Source organism: Sceloporus undulatus, chromosome 5 (assembly GCF_019175285.1).
Source record: "Sceloporus undulatus isolate JIND9_A2432 ecotype Alabama chromosome 5, SceUnd_v1.1, whole genome shotgun sequence".
Classification (NCBI taxonomy): Eukaryota; Metazoa; Chordata; class Lepidosauria; order Squamata; family Phrynosomatidae; genus Sceloporus; species Sceloporus undulatus.
In genome coordinates this window covers 100,919,509-100,930,129 of record NC_056526.1, presented here as the reverse complement: position 1 = coordinate 100,930,129, position 10,621 = coordinate 100,919,509, and the positions used below count along the sequence as shown (strand labels likewise).

Below are 10,621 nucleotides of genomic sequence, written 5' to 3'. Positions count from 1 at the left end.
CAGGCCAGGCCTCTCTCCCCCTCGAGATGGTGGTTGGAGGAGGGCTCTTTTTCTTCAGGCCAGGCCTCTCTCCCCCTCGAGATGGTGGTTGGAGGAGGGCTCTTTTTCTTCAGGCCTGGCCTCTCTCCCCCTCAAGATGGTGGTTGAATTTATGAAGTCATAAATTTTGAAACATGACTTTCAGTTAGATTGTACCTCTGTTGTCCTACCAAAATGTGCTCTTTGGTACGCCAAACTCCCTTTCCAAACAAGTTACCCACAATATCTAAATAATATAATTAACTTCAAACAGAGATATGCCTTCACAGCCCTACACTGTCAGTCAATGACCATGGTTGTGGTGCAAGGGCATTATTAAAGGATCATCTGGGAAGAAAGAGTTTGCCCATGTGTTGAAGATCTAAGTCATTACTTATTGGAGTGCCCAATTTATAAAGATATAAGAAATGCTTTATACAAAAACTTAGGGTTGGTATCAAATAACTCTGACTCATATCTGATCACTCCTTTACTAGGGGACACCTAAACAAGCATTTCTGAAAAGGTAGCCTGTTTTGCCTTTAAAGCATCAATTATAAAGAGGAAGCTCTGTAAAGGCAATGGTTGGGTTGCAGGATAGATTTGAACCCCAATTATTCTGGAATATCCTCAGCGTTGCAAACCAATGTTATATAGCTTTAGTGTATCTGGCCCCTTACGCCTATTTAGATTCATCTGAGCCCTCATATTGTTGTTGTTGTTGTTGTTGTTGTTGTCGTCGCTTAAAATATAATTTTAAATCTGTAATAAAATGTATTATTTTACAATGTATTTTATATTTTATGTTTTATATGGATTACTTTTTGTAATGATGTACGGTATACAAAACAAACTTATTTACTTACTTACTGTGGAGGTCTTTACCTGACGGATTTTAACTGCAGCTGCACAGAATCTGGCAACATTATGTTATATCAGGGTTGGTGTTCAAAAGCAAAAAAGTGTAAAATTGACTGGTGTTTTCTTGATGTTTATACAACAGAGTTGAAATAAGGTGGATGTCCCTGTAGTATGAGTACTGGAGTAATACATGCTCTATTGTCTCTATTTGGCTGGGGTCACAGGAGCATAAACTGTCTGAGAATCTTCCTGTATAGGTCTTCAAAGACAGCTGAGGGAAAGGCATGGATGGCATCATGCTCTCTGGTGTTTAGGTACTTCGAGTTATAGCATACTTCAAGTATGCCATGGGTGATGCCAAGTATCTATTGGAGTCATTAACAATAAAAGTTGGGGTGATAGCTACGTCTAGCTGTCACTCTATATCCATCACCCATTGTTTGATGGTTACTTTAGGCTTTTCATATTCCATGGTAAGCAAAAGATCTGGAGAGAAGCCTAGTGAAGAAATTTTAGTCATCACCATCTGTTTCCATGTAGACTGGAGTTCATCAGTCAGGATAAGTGGAACAAAGTCAGTGGGAAAGAAGAATAGTCTGAGTCAGTAACTGAGTATGGTCACCCACACTCCAGCCTCCATTTTCATAAAGCCTGGTTCCAGTCTCAGAGTTGCATTAGAAACACATTTTGGAGCTTGGAATGCTGATCTTAAAAATTAGATTTCACAAGTTCTAATGGTGCACAGTTGGGAAGGGATCCCAGTTGGGATCCATAAAGCAGTTGTGCAACCGATTTGGCTTCGAAAATTTTGAGTGCCACCGGTATACAATGGGCTCCTCTTGTCATTCAAAATTTGAGGATGGCTGTTGAGCTCCTCTCCATGTTACCAGCAGCATAGTCCCCATGCACTTTCCTACTACCAGTAGCATGAAAGATTACCCCACCCCACCCCAATATTTGAAGCAGGAGACCTGTTCGATTTTATGACCACCTGTATTCCAGTTTCAATTCTTGGGCCTTTTAGCAAATCCCATGATTTAGTTTTTTGATAGTTGAGTTCTAGAATGCAAACTTGCTTTATGCCCTTCTCAGTGACTATGGTATTGATGAGATGACCCTAGAGGTTTCACCTTACTTTGAGTGAGATCCCTTCATACAGGATATAAATTAGATATAGTAAACACCGGCCAATTGAGGAAGCCTCCAGTTTTTCCTATAGTTTGGTTCAAGGTACTGAGTCAAAAGCTGTTTTGAAGTCTATAAAGGCAACATAAAGACTATGTTGCATGTGGCATGCTTTTCAATGAGTTGTTGCAGTACAAGACATTGATCTCTGGTGGATCAGCCTTCCCTAAAGCCAGCTTGTTCCTCTGCAAGTATGTTTTCTTGTTCCAGCCAATCCTCAATTTTCCACTGTAAGTGTCCTTGCGTATAACTTGCTGATCGTATTGAGGATATTAGTTGGTCTATATTTGCCAAGATCATTCTTCTTTCTTTATTTAAATATGGGGACAATGATAGCAAGCTGGTACTTAGATGTTCAATCATAGTTGTCAATGCAGGTGAAGAGAAATCCCAAAATAGGGGCCTAAAATTCCAAATTATTTTGTATAGCTTTTGCAAGTATCTTCCCCTGGAGCCTTCCCCATTCTCAGCTGGTCTACAAAATTCTTGACCTCTGCATCAGACTGGTGCCCACCTTGGGAAATTCTCTATATTTTGACTTGCAGATTCACTTTCAGCATACTGGTAAGTGTCCTTATAAAGTGCTTGACAGTGTTTCCTGGGGGAATTTGATAATCCACTGTAGCAGGTGCATTGCTTTGGGAGCTTGATGTAATATGCCAGAATAAAGCTGAGTTGTTGGTACTGACTGCTTGAATAAGTTGTTCCAATTATTTTTCATGGCTTCTTTTTTCTTGCAGTTTTTTGTAACCTCCCTTCTGGTGAAGCAGCTTTATTGCCACTTCTGGCATAGTATTGAATACACAGTTCTGGTAGGTAGTCATGAGAGCTTTTTGCATCAACATATTCCTTCTCCCACTATGTCTTTGAGTGATGGTGTTGTAGTTGTTGCCTCCACTCTGCACTATTTTACTGGTTTAGATATTGGAATACCACTTGGGTAAGATTGTTGTACTTTTCCAGACGTTCATCAGAGGACTTAGTTGATATCAGGTCCCTCTGAAGACACTGAAGGCAGTCTGAGGCCAATACCTCACTTATTGTTTGATTTAGCGGGGGGGGGGGGGCTTTGTGACAGGTCCTTTCTGGTGGCATTAAAAAGAGTTGATAGCATTCCTTGGTGTGTGTCTCCTGAATGAAGTTTCTCAGTTGTAGCTGAATTGGAAGATTATCATTTTCAAACCTAGGCATAACTTCTAGCTCCTTGGCATAGAGGGGAAGGCCCTTTGAAATTATAGGCATTTGTGCTAGGTGTATAGGGCATGGTCACTGGGGTCTAGCCTCTCCCCCCAGGACTACAAATGCATTTTATAGAATTATAAAGTTGGAAGAGACCACAAGGGCCATCCAGTCCAACCTCCTGCCATGCAGGAAATCACAATCAAAGCAGACTTGACAGATGGCTATCTAACCTCTGTTTAAAGACCTCCAAAGAAGGAGACTCCACCATACTCTGAGGAAGTGTGTTCCACTGTTGAACAGCTCTTACTGTCATTTAAAACTTGTGTGCCAACTGCACCCATTCCTTGAGAAGCCAGATCTGGCCACGGTGGTACATGCCTTGGTTACATCCCATTTGGATTACTGTAATGGGCTCTACATAGGACTCCTTTCAAAAGTGTTCGGAAAATTCAACTGGTTCAAAAAGCCGCTGCCAGGCTGTTAACAGGGGCAGATTACAGAGACCATACAACTCCCCTGTTGAAACAGCTTCATTGTCTGCCAGTTTGTTTCCAGGCACAATTCAAGGTATTGGTTATAACCTACAAAGACCTCCATGGCTCAGGTCCACAGTATTTGGCAGACCGTTTCTCCTGGTAAGAGCCAGCCCGGACTCTGAGATTCTCTGGAGAAGCCCTTCTCTCCATCTCAACACCTTCACAAATACGGTTGGTGGGGACACGAGAGAGGGCCTTCTCGGTGACTGCCGCTAGACTCTGGAACTCCCTGCCCAGGGAGATAAGAACGGCTCCCTCCTTGAGAGCTTTCCAATGGCAGATGAAGACCTACCTGTTCAAACAGGCAATAAAGGAATTACTATAAGGACAGGCTGGAATGTTGGACTAGTTTAATCATTCTTTTTAATGTACATCATTTATTTATTTATTTATTAAATGTTTTTAATTGTACTTTTTGTTTGTTTTTTAATGCTGTGAAGCCGCTCTGAGTCCCAGTCCTGGGAAAAGAGTGGGATATAAATAAATAAATAAATAAATTCAAAATTATCTGAATAGACGAGAAAGCTGGGCCAAAACTAACAAAATGAATTTCAACACGGAGAAATGTAAGGTACTACATTTAGGGTGGAAAAATGAAATGCATAAATATAGGATGGGGGACACCTGGCTGAACGAGACTACATGTGAAAGGGATCTAGGAATCCAAATAGATCACAAGTTGAACATGAGACAACAGCGTGATGCGGCAACGAAAAAGGCCAATGCAATTTTAGGCCGCATCAATAAAAGTATAGTGTCTAGATCAAGGGAAGTAATAGTGCCACTCTGTTCTGCTTTGGTCAGGCCCCACCTGGAATATTGTGTCCAGTTCTGGCCACCACAATTCAAAAAGGACATTGAGAAACTGTAGCGTGTCCAAAGGAGGGCGACTAAAATGGTGAAGGGTCTGGAAACCATGTCCTATGAGGAACGACTTAGGGAGCTGGGGATGTTTAGCCTGGAGAAGAGAAGGTTAAGAGGTGATATGATAGTCCTGTTTAAATACTTGAAGGGGTGTCATATTGAGGAGGGAAGAAGCTTGTTTTCTGCTGCTCCAGAGAACAGCACCCATAACAATGGATGCAAACTACAGGAAAAGAGATTCCACTTCAACATTAGGAGGAACTTCCTGACAGTGAGGGCTGTTCGACAGTGGAATGCACTCCCTTGGAGTGTGGTAGAGTCTCCTTCCTTGGAGGCTTTTTAACAGAGGCTGGATGGCCATCTGTCAGGAATACTTTGATTGTGAGTTCCTGCATGGCAGGGGGTTGGACTGAGTGGCCTTTGTGGTCTCTTCCACATCTATGATTCTACGATCATTTACTCTATTTTGCATAGCATTTGTTATGTATCTATACAGAATAGTCCCTGCAACTTTGCACATATTGTCCAAATATGATTAATATTCTGAAAGTTCTTTTGCAAAGGACAACATGATTATTATTTCTTTCAAATACTCATCCACACAACCTTCATCATTCAAATTATAATTTGAATGAAAAATTATGAAGGATAAATTGATAAACTATAAATGAAAATAATCTATGGCGCTATACATACCGTCCTATAGTGCGTCCTCATCACGTGCTAGGGGTTGGCCAAGGGCACACCACCCATTCGTTCCTCACCCCAGCACGTGATGAAGGTGTCAAAATGGCGTGACGGACGTTTAGCATCCACATGTCCCAGCGTCATTGTGACACCTCAAAGGAACCCGCTTTTTGCAAGTTCTTTTTGCTGTGCGAGGGAGCTGTGCAGTTTGTCCGCTGCTCCTCCATCGTGCAGCAAAACAAGGCGCCAGCAGACCGCCCTTTTTGGGCAGTCTCTATCCCGCCTATATTCCTTTTCTTGGTTCTACAATGTACACAAAAGAAAGATCATTCAAGGACAGTTTGTTGTTACTATCAGGGCCGATCCACATAGGCAAACTAGGCAGCCGTCTGGGGCAAAATTTAGAGGCAGTGCAGCAGCTTTCTTTGTATAATGTTTTGTGTAATTAAACAATATTAAAGAGAAAACTCATTACAGCAAGCGACATAAAATCAAGCTACCATATGACAGTGTCTTTGTACAATAGCCAAAAGATAAATGTTTTGTACGGTCACAGGGTACATCATCCACCTTCCACATACACTTTGAATATAACCTCAAGGTCAACAGCCCCCTCTCCTCTCACTGCCCACTCACCTTACCCTTGGTGCCACAACATGGAACACCAGTAGCCAGTCGTCTTGAGTTTCCTGTTTACAACAAACAAACTGATTTGATTTTGAATCTTTGCCTAGTACGTTTAATATTGTGTTGCATTCTTATGACAAATTTTAAACTAAGTAAAGAGGAAGTTTTAGTTGTTTAGGTGAATACTCTATTTATTATTACATTATCATAAGGCATGGGGAGCACACAGCTGCCCTGTATCCTATGTCTTTTATCATTACGTAATCAGAAATCAGAAAAAGAATGTTGTTCTATAAAAGGCAATAAATTAGGCTACAGAGACAATACAAGCAGAAGGCTAAAACTTTAACAAAAGGAGACAAACTACTTATATTGACTAAACACTCCAACCTATACAGTAAAATAATACAAAGAACGTTCATTAAATAGCAAAACACAATTGTAACCAACCTAGTCATCTCACCTACTTAAGTCTAACCTTAAAACGTTTCAGTACCACTGATATATAGCATCGACAGGGAAAAAACAGCAGTAAAATCTACATATGACACTGACTCTCTTATGAAAGCGTTATTATTTTATGCATTTAAAATCGGTTTTGATTCTTTAAGTGAAATTTTACAGTAAGACTCTTAATGATTGAGATATAAATTTGATAACAAAATTTTATAAACTCTCTATTCATTTGAAATAAATTTTCTGTGGCGGGCTACACACCGCCGCTTTGCGGCGGTCTGCCGCCGCCGCCAGAAGGTCCGCGGGGGAGCCGGAGCCTATAGACGGCCCGACTCCCGCGCGGACCGAAAAAAGAAGCTCCAAAATGGAGCTTCTTTCTGCGTCGCGTTTGCGACGTAGCGAGGCGCCAGGGGCGCGCTCGCTACGTCAGCAGCGGCGCGACGCGTCTGGACGCTGTGCGTCCGATGCGTAAAGATGGCGCCGGCCATGTAGAAAGGCCGGCGCCATCTTGTACGGACGGAGTCCGTACGAGGCCCAGGGGCGTCTAAAAGAGACGCCCCTTTTTTAAAATGGGACGTCCTCCGGACGTCCCAAAGGGCCGTCTGGAAAGCCCCTCAGTTCAGAAAATCTTGAAAAGAGTATGGGACCATTATTTACACACACCTATTCTTCATACAGCCTAGGCAACTGGGGAGAGAACAACATCTGAAGACTTACAAACATGCAGAGGTGTTAAAGTCTGTGCTTGAATTTCAAGTTTGTTGCATGAAGTCTGACTGTGAGGCAATGGAGATGGTGTAGGAGGAGGAACTTGTTTGAGGAATTCAGAGAATGAGAATGACATGAGCATAGCTGTAGGCAAGAAAAATGATCTGAGTTTACAACAGAATTTGTCCAGATGAGAGAGGAGGAAATGTGGGCGAATGGAAGCATTTAGAATAATACAACCCAGGTTTCAGACAAAACCAAACACGATTTCTTTCGTGTTGTATTGTACTGTCCCATTCTACATGTAACTGGGTGGCTCTAAAAAGACTGAGAACAACTAAAAGCAATGAGGTACCAAGAAACAGAAAGAGTTATTTTGGAAGGAGAGTATACCACAATCACCAAGTGCTGAAAGAGTCAGTCCTTTTTGTAGTTTAATTAAATTATTGGAGGGTCCAATGGTACGTGTTTAAAATCAGCAGATGACATAGAATCATAGAATCATCTGCAAACAATAGGGCAATGATAAGAAAAACAACAATATGAAAGGATCAAGGAAGATTTTAAAGTAGTTTTAAAACCCCAAACATTTCAGACTGGAAAATTTAAAGTAAACTCATATGAGAGAAAGCAATGTAATAGAGAAGCATTAAACAGGCAGGAAAAAATCTGTGGATCAGTAGGACAAAAGAGCAGTGAAGAACATGGTTCTGGGCGGGGGAGGGGGTGTCAAACATCGATTTTTATGTAGAAGTAACAAATATAAAACTCGGAGCCAAACATTACACTGTGCTGAAGATCATCAACATGTGATCCATGGGCTTCATGCAGGCAAGATATAAACAAGCTGATTTCATTAGCCTTCATAACAATAATCTTTTTATTGTTATAATACTTTTTTAATTAATATTTTCAAAGTTTTACAATACAATCATCATGTTTTCTTCATACATACATATACTTTTACATTCTTCTTATTCTATAACTAAATATCACCTCAGTGCACCCCTCAACCGGAGCCATTTCCATCCTTATACTCCATCCAAAATTTTAATTCATCTCGTGAAGGTAATTTCCCATCTTCTTTTCTTAATACTTTTTCAATAATTTCTTTTATATTTCATCAAAATCGTTTCCTTTCCATAATCCTTTTTTTACTTTCAACTTACATGTTAATTTATTAATAATCGCTAATTTCCAAACTTCTTTATACCAATCCTCCAATTCCACATTTATTTTCATTTTCCAATTTCTTGCTATAACCAATCTTGCTGCTGTAAGCAAATTTGTTACGAGATTTCTTTCTTTTTTTTCCAATCTACATCATTATATAATTATAAGAAAACTATATTTGGTTTTCTATCTATTTTTATCTTCATAATATTTTCTATTTCTACTATTACTATTTCCCAAATTTTTTGTACATATTTACATTGCCACCACATATGCATATATGATCTAATTCATGACAACTTCTCCAACAATATTTTGAATTTTTCTTATCTATATTATATAATCTTACAGGTGTCAAATACCATTTCCAAATCAATTTATAATAATTTTACTTAATCCGCACCAATAATTTTTTCAAGTGTCTTTGCTCCCAAAATTTTTACCATTCATTTTCACAAAATTTACATCGTAGTTTTTCTTCCCATATTTCTTTCAAAATATTTTGATTTATTTTTCTTATTTTATTCTCCATTAATACTTTATAAATTTTACTACCATATTTTCTGGCGTATAAGATGACTTTTTAACACTCAAACATTGCATTAAAAGTCGGGGTTGTCTTATAAGCCAGGTTAAGCCCGGTCACAGAGGCCGGTAGAGAGCCTTGCCGCCCAGTGCATTTGCCACCAACCTCTTACCTTCCAGGCCTCCCTGGTCCCTGGAAGCTGACACACCCAGCCTCCTGCCAGCTTCCAGGTCTCCGGAGGCCCTTGGAAGCCAGCACTGCCTGCATGTGAGGCAGACTTTGCAGGCCTCAGCAGAGGCCTGGGGAACCAGTGCACGTAGCCGGTATTTAAATGAAGAGGAGGTTGTCTTATATGGTGAGTATAAACCAAACACTATATTTTCCATTTCAAAAATTGGGGGGCGTCTTATACGCCCGGTTGTCTTGTACGCCAGAAAATACGGTAGTTGTCCTTTCATATTTTTATTTTCTTCCAATTCTCTTCCTTACTGTATTATTTGTTCGAATTGTATATATTTTTTCCTCTCTATGTCCTTTAATCTGTTATTACTAAGAAAATTGGAATCAGAGATAATCAAGGAATCTATGGTGAAGTGGGCCAGAGATGTGGGCTTTAATATTGACTTGGAAAGTTGGGAGACTGCCTGAAGGAAGACTAATAAAATTACAGCCGCTCAGAATTTAAAAGAAAATTAGATAAAAATAGCCAATCGATGGTACTTTACACCCTTAAAACTGAAGACAATATGCAGATTGGGTAGCAAAAAATGTTGGAAATGTCAAAAAGAAACTAGTTCACTGATTCATATGTGGTGGAACTGCCCCAGAATTAAGAAACTCTGGGCCAAAATCCATATGCTCATTCAAAACGCATTAAAGATCCAATCTGCTTTCTCCCCAGATTTGTATTTGTTCAATATTACATCTATTTTAAAATAGATGAAAATATGAAAAAGAAGTATTGTAGGATGATGTTGTATTTAATTACCGCAGCCAGAATAATCATTGCTGGAAAATGGAAACAATATGATCTCCCATCAATTGAAGAATGGATGGATTTAGTACAAAAAATGAAAGAGATGGACAGATTAACACATATAGTAAATAATAAATCTATGTGTAAATGGGAATCGGAATGGAGTTTCCTGATGGAGCTATGAAGGGGAGAAAAAAATAAAATAAAATACAGAACATAAAAGTGGTAAAATGGATTTATATGGATAAAATAATGATGATTTTTTTCTGGCTTTTGTCTTGTAAATGTATAAAAGTTTATAATTTCATGATTGTGACTATTTTATGGAGAAAATTATGAAAGTATTTAAGTGTGGATATGAACTTCTTACTAAAATATACTAATAAGATTTCTATATTAATGGGATATGAAAGGAGGAGGTACATATATATATATATATATATATATATATATAGAATCATTTCAAAATTCAATTTCAAGATTCAAAATGACCTGAACAGACTAGAAAACTGGGCCATAGCTAACAAAATGAAATTCAACATGGAGACACGTAAAGTACTGCACATTGGGCGGTAAAAGGAAAGGACAGATATAGGATGGAGGACACCTGGCTGAATGAAACTACGTGTGAAAGGGATCTAGGAGTCCAAGTAGACCATAAGTTGAACATGAGTCAACAATGCGATGCGGCAGCTAACAAGGCCAATGTGATTTTAGGCTGCATCAATAGAAGTATAGTGTCTAGATCAAGGGAAGTCATAGTGCCACTATATTCAGCTCTGGTCAGGCCCCACCTGGAATATTGTGTCCAGTTCTGGGCGC

General features: G+C 39.5%; 1 protein-coding gene across 20 annotated transcripts in view; it reads right to left on the bottom strand.

The window, feature by feature from the left end:
* Positions 1-10,621, bottom strand: part of NTF3 (neurotrophin 3) — a 106,590-nt gene that overhangs the window by 87,367 nt on the left and 8,602 nt on the right. For 2 of the 20 annotated variants that reach the window (XR_006104137.1, XM_042469208.1), the window contains exon 2: positions 7,134-7,268. The exons of 17 other annotated variants lie outside the window; for them this stretch is intronic. The gene's annotated coding sequence lies outside the window, so the exon portion shown is untranslated. Of the gene's footprint in view, positions 1-5,969; positions 6,023-7,133; positions 7,269-10,621 lie in introns of all 20 variants that reach the window. One more of the 20 variants, XR_006104136.1, reaches the window with a different exon arrangement.